General features: G+C 38.2%; 1 non-coding gene across 1 annotated transcript; it reads right to left on the bottom strand.

Moving 5' to 3' along the window:
• Nucleotides 1-4,217: 4,217 nt before the first annotated feature.
• On the bottom strand, nucleotides 4,218-4,290 carry TRNAG-ACC (transfer RNA glycine (anticodon ACC)). The gene has a single exon. It is a non-coding gene; the product is annotated as a tRNA-Gly (tRNA).
• Between the last annotated feature and the right edge of the window lie 5,232 nt (nucleotides 4,291-9,522).

Genomic DNA, 9,522 nt, shown 5'->3' with positions numbered 1-9,522 from the left:
ACATATACGTGATTATATATATTAGGTAAATTACAAATACAAAAGAACAGATTACTCTGTGATTGGTCAAATGTTGCCTTTAATGCTGCCAAAGCGACACAGTAGATCTGATTGCTTTTATTTTATTTAGCATTCATTTGTACAACAAATATTTATCATGCACATGCTCTGTGATAGGCACGTGAAATAACTTTCATATTGACCACTGCTGCAAATAAAGTCATTTATAAACAGCCTGGAGAAAGTGTTATCAGTATCTGTTTTTAAGTAGGCTCTGAGGATTTGGAATATTTAAAACCGTTCTATATTCACATTCCAAAGACAATGTACAAATTGTCTTCATTGATTAATCTATGCTATCATAAGCGGGGGAAATGTCATTCTGTGACTTCAGTTTTCTTTAAACGTTTAATAATGTTCTCCACTTGAGGAAGGGTTTAAGGCTGGACTCAGAGACAGAGGTGATGGATGTTTCCCATTACCAGGTTGAAAGAAAAGCTTCTTACTTAGCATGGACTATGCCTAGAGGCTAGCAGAAGAAGAAAGCTTTGCCCGGTCATCAGTTATCTCAAAACTCCTGAAGATTTCAACCTTTTCTATTACTACTTAATTGAATTTAGAAAATTATGATCTTCCTTTTGAATATTTTACAGGTTTTTAAATGTACGATTGATTTTTTTCTTTTTTTTTTGGGCTGGAGAATGTTTGGGTGTGTTCATTCTAATCTGTGATTTGCTATCTATTCCACAATTTGAAAAACATCTGAATGTTTTGGCTACGTTAGAAAATAAAAGTATGCTCTCATATTTTGGAGCCAAGGCACATCTGCATAAGTTCTTGATTATGTAGATATACCTTGGCTCCAAAAATGTCTGATTCTTGCGGTTAGCCTTAAGTAGGAAAAGCTATTTTGGAAAAAGTAAAGCTTGAGTATGAAATTCCAAAATTACTTTTTACTACTTCACATTGGATAACATATAGTATATTATACATTTATTATTGTGAAATAAAACTCATATTTTATGACAAGACAAGAAAAATTTAAACATGAAAAAATGTTCTCTTCCTTTTGACCTCTTTTCCCACTATTGTACATTGTGTATCTGCATTATGTATTGACCAACCTTCCAATCAGCAAAAATGCTTGCTCCACCATAAAGAGAAATATATTCCTAGCATCAACAAGGCAACTCCTTAAAAGAGAACATTCCTTCTTGATCTTGTAAGGGGCCATGATGACCCATGACCCACTACTCACTAGACTGTGTAAACAGTCAATAATACATCATTTAACGTACAGCCCTCTGTCTCAAAAACTTATATAACTGTGCCTTGGCCCCTAACCGGTGGAAATGTTCTCAGAACTGTCTGAGAGACTGTTCCCGGGTTATAGTCCTCAATTTGGCTCAAATAAAATATTCCGGGCTTCCCTGGTGGCACAGTGGTTGAGAGTACGCCTGCCGATGCAGGGGACACGGGTTTATGCCCCGGTCCGGGAAGATCCCACATGCCGCGGAGCGGCTGGGCCCGTGAGCCATGGCCGCTGAGCCTGTGCGTCCGGAGCCTGTGCTCCGCAACGCTCCGCAACGAGAGAGGCCACAGCAGTGAGAGGCCCGCGTACCGCAAAAAAAAAAAAAAAAAAAAAAATCCATTTCATGAACTTATTTTCAAAACAGAAACAGGCTCACAGACATAGAAAACAAACTTGGGGTTACCAAAGGGAAAAGGTCGGGGGGAGGGATAAATTAGGAATTTGGGAGTAACATATATACACTATCGCACATAAAATAGACAACCTACAAGGACCTACTGCGAAACACAGGGAAGTATACTTAATATTTTGTAATAACCTATATGGGAAATAATCTGAAAAAGTATATATATATTCATATATATATATATGGATCACTTAGCTGTACACCTGAAACTAACACAACATTGTAAATCAACTATACTTCAATAAAAATAAATAAAAGAGAGTAAATCCTAAGAGCTCTTATCACAAGGAGAAAATTTTTTTCTTTATTCTTCTCTTCTTTTTTTTATTGTATCTATATGAGAAGATATTTGCCAGCTGAAACTATTGTGGTAATCATTTCACAGTATATAGAAATCAAACCATCATGCTGTATGCCTTAAACTTATACAGTGATGTAAGTCGACTATTTCTCAATAAAACTGGAAAAATTTGCACTTCTAAAAAATTTTTTTCCATTTCTTTCTAAGATCGACTGATTAATTTTTCATTGACAATACCCTACAGACTTTATAGTAGGATCACAAAAATAAGCTCTGACATGCATCTAAATCCATAATGAACATAATTTTTTTTTCTTTTCTCTATTTTCTATTCTACTCTCCCACTTTGAGTAAGCACTAATTCACCATGAATACTCTGGTCATTTTCCCCAGAAATAAAATTAATGTCTACTTCACAGAGTTTCTGAAAGTGTCACTGGCAAAGCCCACTGGGGTGGAGAATAAGATGGAATCTAGGTTATAAGATAAGGTCTAACCTCTTCTTTTGTGCTTAGTCTAGTTTCACTTGCCTACAGGGGGCACGTGCAGAGGCCTTGCACCTGACACGTGGAATCAGCCTTCTCAACACAGAACCACTGCACCTGGCACGTGACTTGCTGGGCCGTGTGCAGAAGTGGTGCACCCGACACCTCAATTCACCATGACAACAGCATGCGGTGTGCAGAGATGCTGCCCCTGGCGTGCAACCTGGAGCCCTAAGCAACATACCTGCACCTACCAACAAGAGCCCTGTCCCTTACTCCACAGATGAGATCCCCAAAAAGCAGCCCCACCCAAGGCCTGTCCAGGAGAGGGTGTGCTCTGGCACTAGGGCTTGCATCTCTCCATTTTTTGATCAAAGAATAAAACTTTCCTTTGCTTCTGGTACTACTTGGTCTTGCTCTGAGCTGAACGACACCGCGTAGCAGGACTGTTCCTGGAGGCTGACTCTGGAGGGTCAGTAACAAAAGGGAAGAAAACAATTTTCTCTCAGTTTAGTTAAGATCATACTCAAACTCAATGCTGCTGGGCCTTGATCTGTTTCTTAAACTATAGGATGGGAACTTCAAGTTTATAAATGGCTTGTGAATTAACCCTGACATCTCAGGTAATGGTCGAACTGACTTATTTTAGCCTATCTTGCTAAAGGTTATATCTCCCCTGTAGGGGAGGAAAAAGTTTTTCTTCACTCTCTTAGGTTCCCTGGATGACCCTGGAAATTAAACTGACAAAGACGGATTAACAGGTGAAAAGCGTACAAATTTTATTAAATTTTTACATGTATGTGGGAGCCTTCACAAGAGAGTGAAGACCTGAAGAAGTGACCAGAGCAGGAAGCTTTTATACATTTTAGACAAAGAAGCAATGAATTTATGAAGAATTGACAAGGCAAAGGGATTTGGGCTTGGGGTGGCAAATGGTAAAGAGGTAACTAGTAAGGATTAGTTTAACCAGGTTTGTTTTGTACAGATTTCTAGGCCCCAAATTCTAGGCTCTAGCGATAAGAAAGTCTTCCTTCCTCCTGATACAGGGAAGACACCTTTCACCTGGGAGATTTTATCTCCTGCTTTCAGGGAAGAAAAACAAGGCAGGAGGGTCAGAGTGACCTTCCTGCTTCTGCTGTTTTCTCCAATTCCTTCAGCTTAAGATATTCAATATGCCAAGGGGGCATATTTTGGAGTAGCATGTCCTGAATCCCATTACACCCAACAAATTTATCTTTGATAATAAATAACTCTTCCAGGGGAACATCTCTCTCTATCTTTCTCTTTCTCTCTAATATATATAGTTTTTAGAATAATATTGAGATCCTGCTATCTATCTTACAAAATAAATATTCCATATTATATCAGAAAGCTGGGGCACTTACGGTATTCATAAAGCTGCCAGTCTGTGTAATTCATCAAATAGATGAGCAACCACATATATGAAATTTTAATCTTGATTCATTTCAGAGTTTAGAACAAGCCAGCTTGTTTTATTAAACATATGTATCTAATATTTATGTATTTCATGTGCCTAAATTCTATTTTCTTATTACTATGAAGGAATATATTTTTTTAAGACTTTTTTTATTTTACTTATTTATTTGGTTGTGCTTCATCTTAGTTGCGGCAGGCGGGCTCCTTAGTTGCGGCTCGCAGTCTCCTTTGCTGTGGCATGCAAACTCTTAGTTGCGGCATGCATGTGGGATCTAGTTCCCTCACCAGGGATCGAACCTGGGCCCCCCGCTTTGGTAGTGCAGAGTCTTAACCACTGGACCACCAGGGAAGTCCCTATGAAGGCATATTTCATTCACACTCCAACATATAACAGATAGGGATGGCAGGCAAGAATTTTTAGACATGGTGTCATTTTATTGAGAGATACTTTCTTTCCTGATAAATGGCTTTGAAAGCAGCTGTGAGCCTCCCCCTTCCCTCATCTCCCCCACCTCACGGAGTTTGTCGGTGCACCTTTATAACCTGCCTGAAGAGAATTATAATCTGCAGTGTGACTTTGCCAGCCATTAATCTTTCTCCCGTTTTAGGATCTGAAAGGAGAGATCCCTAGAGCATGTTTTCCCCTGGCCTCCCAGACATCCTGTTAGCTTCTGCAGTCACAGATAAAAGAGCAGTCTTGTGCTCTCACAGCAGATCTCTGGGGGCAGAGACAGCCACAGAGCTCTATTCTTTAGATTTTTCCATGAAGGATTCACGCTTGCCACCAACCAGCAAAAAACCAACCCTATCAACTTCAGTTAAGGTGTCACTATAAGCAGAAGATGTTTTCATGGCCAGGACACAGCTCTGAAAATAAGGAAATGACACATGCAGTTGAAATCTTAAATATATTTTCATTCAGGGTGTGGGGAAAGATATCTTTTAAAAGCTTTCATAAAATAACATTTTCTGCCACCAGCAGCATTTTATCACCAGTTGCAATAACCAGTTCCTTAAATGCATGTCTTCCCTTGGAAGTCATGAATAAGCCAATTCTGATTCCTGGGTACATAAATTGTCCAGGATGTTTCTTCCAAGTACCAAATTATATGTCTATCTTCTGCCCACAGAAGAGCCCTGAGTTTATCTTACAGCCTTGTATTATTCACTGAAATGCTCCAGCGAGGTAGGGTAAAGAGCACCGCTCTCAATCAACACAGTCTGTAAATCGCACCATTTAAAAGCATCTTCGACATCTGTCACTAAGTCCTGTGATCAAAATTACTGGAAGGTCCACTGATATATCCACACTTAATTCTTTTTTCACCAAGCACTATGAATTAAAACTCAGGAGAAACTTTACCTCATGGGTCACTGGTCACTAATTGTTCCATTTAACATTCATCAAGCACCTCCTGAAACTCCCTTTGTTCCAGGCACCAAGCCAGAGAAGCTCGGAGCAGATGTGCTCCCTCGAGTGGCCCAGTGCTCCCATATCCCCCAGAAACAGATCCAGTAATCAGCTAGCAGTCTATCGGTGCAGGAAGGAGAAAAAATCTATTTCTGGGTGTCCTAGTGGCGTTTCCAGAAAAATCATATTGATAGCCAGCTAACATGACTTAAATTTTACATATTCAGAATGACCTAAAGCAGTGCTTCTCAAACTATTTGTGGACTAGTTTTTTTAAATGCACAATTCATGTGGACTGATATTTCTGTAAAATATAATAAAAAGGAACTACTAGAAAAATTAAATTTTAAAAATCCCCCAATATAATGCCATGTGGTTTATTATTTTTTATTATAATTATTATATGTTATTGTGTATTATTATATTATTTAATTACTCTGTCAAATTGCTATAAAAGTTCCTAAATGCTTAGTTTCAATTTCTGTATTTAGCTCATCACAGACTGATAATATTTATATCACCTGCTTGCACTGGTCTGTGAATCAGGCTTGAAGTATCACTGACCTAAATCATAGCCTTTGTGCTTTAAATATCCTTACTAGTTTTAAGTGTGAGCCTTTATGAATTATAATCAAATGAGACGTAAGCATTTTCAGAGAAACCTCAGAAGAGTAGAAATCGCTCTTCAGTGCAGTGGTAAATATCTTCCAATGTGGAGCTTATCTTTTGTTTTCTAGGAACAGAATATTATTATGGAATAAAGATTGGTTTTGGATCCAAATGGGTCTGGGTTTGAATCCCAAATCTATCATTTACTAGCTGTGTGACCTTTGGCAAACTAATTAACTGTTCTAAGCTTCTTTTCTATCTGTCAAACGGGGTGGGCAAATGACTTCCTCTCGAGATTGTTGTAAAGATTAAATAAAACAATGGATAGAATGCATCTGGAAGGAAGCAAATGTGCAATAAACGAAGCTAACATTATTATAAATGGTTGCTCACTAAACTGGGAGCTCCTTTGAAGCAGGTTGGAGGAAAAAGCACAGCTCCTAGCTCGGTAGCCAGCAATAAATGCTTCTGGGTGTGAATAGAAAGGGAAAGGAAAGGAAAGTGAGCTCAAGGGAAAGAAGGAAAAGGGAAGAAACAAGAAAGCAAAGGAGGACGGGAATGCTAGTAGCGGTAAATCAAAGATTTTCTTCCTTTAATGAGTTTCAGAAAGTGCTTCCTTATAATTTGCAGAAATTGGAATGGATGAGACCTAAATTCCTTGGTTAGCTGCCAATGAGGGTTCAAACTAGGGTCACTATTTTTAATCTGGCATTGGACACGCACTTGGGCTAATCCACATGCAGCCCTGGAACAATCCATCAGTCAGTGGTATTTATTGAGCAAGGTACCCAGCATTCTGCTAGGCATACAGAGCGTGAGGTTGGATGACCTTGGGACACACCTATTTAATTGGGGGTGGGGGGACAATTACATAACTCGATATCATATTGAAAATTAGAAATTGTCCATAGCTCCAAAAAGACATATGTAGCAGTTTTTTATGAACAAATAAAGTGTCTCAGTGGTTTTTAAGGTAAGTGAAATTGGGTATCATTATTCAGAAGGTTGATCTAGTGGAGCAGAGTGTGCTTCACAGACAGAAGTGGCAGTGTAGGCTGAGGTTATTTATAACCTGCCACCATTTCAGCGCTGCTGATGGAAGCTGCAGAGTACTATTTCATTTTGCAGATGACGTCAATTATTTGGGTGTGTGTTCTTGGAACGTGGTCTTTTCTAAAAGGTTGTAACTGGCCTCAGCTGTGACAGGAATGATATTGGTCTTTGGCCTTTCGCGATTACAGTAATAAAACCTGCAACTGGGTATTAGTGTTCAATGATTCATTTTAAGACTACAGCCTTTTCTTCGCTCTTCTTTTGTAGGGAAGAGTTGCCTTTGGAGAAACTACATTTTGTTCCTCCAAAGAAAGAGTCACCGTTTTCAGTATTTCCCTAGAAGTCTATAACACAATGTACATTTTCTTGTACGTATAAGACAAGCTTTTCTGTGATTCAGTACTTAACTTGGTACTTCTGGTAAGAGAAAGATTTTAGTTTTTACTGAGGCTAAACTAAAATATTCACTTATCAGTAATACTGCAATGCTCTATGCTGTGAGAGTATTTAGTATGGTAATTACTTCTCTGATAGAATTGATAATGGCTGCTTTGTTCTGAAATAATTCTCTTTTATTTCTAGGGATGAGTAAAGGAAAATATGTAGGCCTTCCAGGGCACTAAGGAATCAGTCTCCATTCCTACAAGGAATTCTAAGTTTCATCATATTGAGTTTACAAAGTTCGTTAGTTTCCTTTAAATTTATTTTTTAAAAAATAATTCTTCAATTGGATAAATCCTTCCAAACTAAATCCAAAATGATAAGCTCTAGAAGCTGATAAACAGCAAGGTCTTTAATAAAGGCCTTTTTCCCTTCAGTGCATTAAACATTTGTGAGCATCAGGGTCTATGTGTATAATTAGTAATGTACAATGTAATATCTCATCTTGAATTTCTGCATAGCTCAGCCTATTATGAAAAGAGAGCAGGCAGATCCTGACATTGGAAGAATCAGACTGCTCAGGGAAAAATGAATGAAATATATTTTACAGTCCTTTGATTTCCTCCTAACTCGGGGGGGGGCATTCATTCCTGGTTTAAATTTATAAGATTTATGATCATTCTACTTGCAATAAAGATATGCTCATTTTTCAAGTAGTAATACTTTAATTAAGAGTTGAGGAAGAAATTACTGTAACACAATGGAATAGAGAGCTTTAAGAGCTTTCAAAAAATTATCAATATAAACAACTGGTTATTTAGGGCCGATGACGGATCTTCTTTTGTTCTGGCAAGATATGAGAGAAAAATTATTTCTATAGTTTTCATCCTTTGTCAGTGATAAATAAAGATGAAGATTAGGACCCATCCTGGCATGCATACACACCAGTCATTTACGAAAAGAGTCATTTACAAAAACCATGGAGCAGAATGTGGCTCTGTATTGAAACTGTGGTGAACCCCAGCTAGGTCCCCTAAATAGCCTGAGGAAGCAGTGTCCTGTGTTAAACATCATCTCCCAATTTTTAGTGATATCTGGAGATACCCAGATCACACCCTCCCTCTTGATGTGTCTCCAGTGACCCTCTCCTGATCTTTGGTCCTGATTTAAGCTTTCAAAACTGAGACACAGTAGAGATGATTTCATATTGTTCATCAGAAGATCCAAACTGTTTCTCTCTTCCTCTTTATTGCATCCTACCTCTCTAAGCCTGGCTGTTTCATTGTTGCAATAAGCTGAAATACTATAGAGGGTATATTTTCATACATTTTGTTCCTTTATAATCTCTGCATGCAGGGTCCTGGGAGAAAGGTGAGGTTGCAGGCTTTTGCGCTCTCCCCAATGCTGACTGCCTCACATCCGCTCAGTTTTAGGCGCCACTATCCTTTTATGCCCCCTCATTCCCTATCAAAATTTCTTTGGATTCTCATTTACACTAAGGTTCAAATAACAGATAACAACCTAAAGCAATGGTTCTCAACCCAGAGTGCCCATCAGAATCACATGGGAAGTAAAGTTTCACGTGGTTTGGTTCTACTCCAGGCTTAGTGAATCAGAATCACTAGGAATGGGAACCAGGAATTTTTATTTTGTAAAAGCTCTAAGCATTCCTGATTAAGAAATACTGGCCTCCCATTGGACCTTCCCTTTAATAGGTTCAAAACCTGCAGCTAAAGTCACTATGATCAACTGAAGAATTTTAAGCAGCTGTGGAAGTGAACTGCAGAAAGCCAAGAATTACCAGGACATAATGAGTGGAGGGCTTTGCCTCCAAATTCCTTGCCTGTAACAACTACATCTTTTTTTTAAGAATAAAATTTTTTAATAAAGTTTTTTTTCTGACTAAAACCTGCATATTCTTTACAGGAGACATGAAAAATATAGAAAGGAGAAAAAGCTATATTCATAAGATATAAACTGTTAATATTTTAGCTTATTTCCTTCTATTCCTTAGGCAATTATTTGTATTTTTCTATTTTTGCTTTTTATGAAATTGGCATTATCTTTTTCATATTGTTTCCTGCCAGGAAACAGTCATTTTGTTTGATGAATGTAGGATCTATATCT

The sequence above is a fragment of the Lagenorhynchus albirostris genome, chromosome 16 (genome assembly GCF_949774975.1).
Source record: "Lagenorhynchus albirostris chromosome 16, mLagAlb1.1, whole genome shotgun sequence".
In the NCBI taxonomy this organism is placed as follows: Eukaryota; Metazoa; Chordata; class Mammalia; order Artiodactyla; family Delphinidae; genus Lagenorhynchus; species Lagenorhynchus albirostris.
The sequence above is the reverse complement of the archived record's forward strand: the minus strand, read 5'-3'. Positions and strand labels throughout refer to the sequence as shown.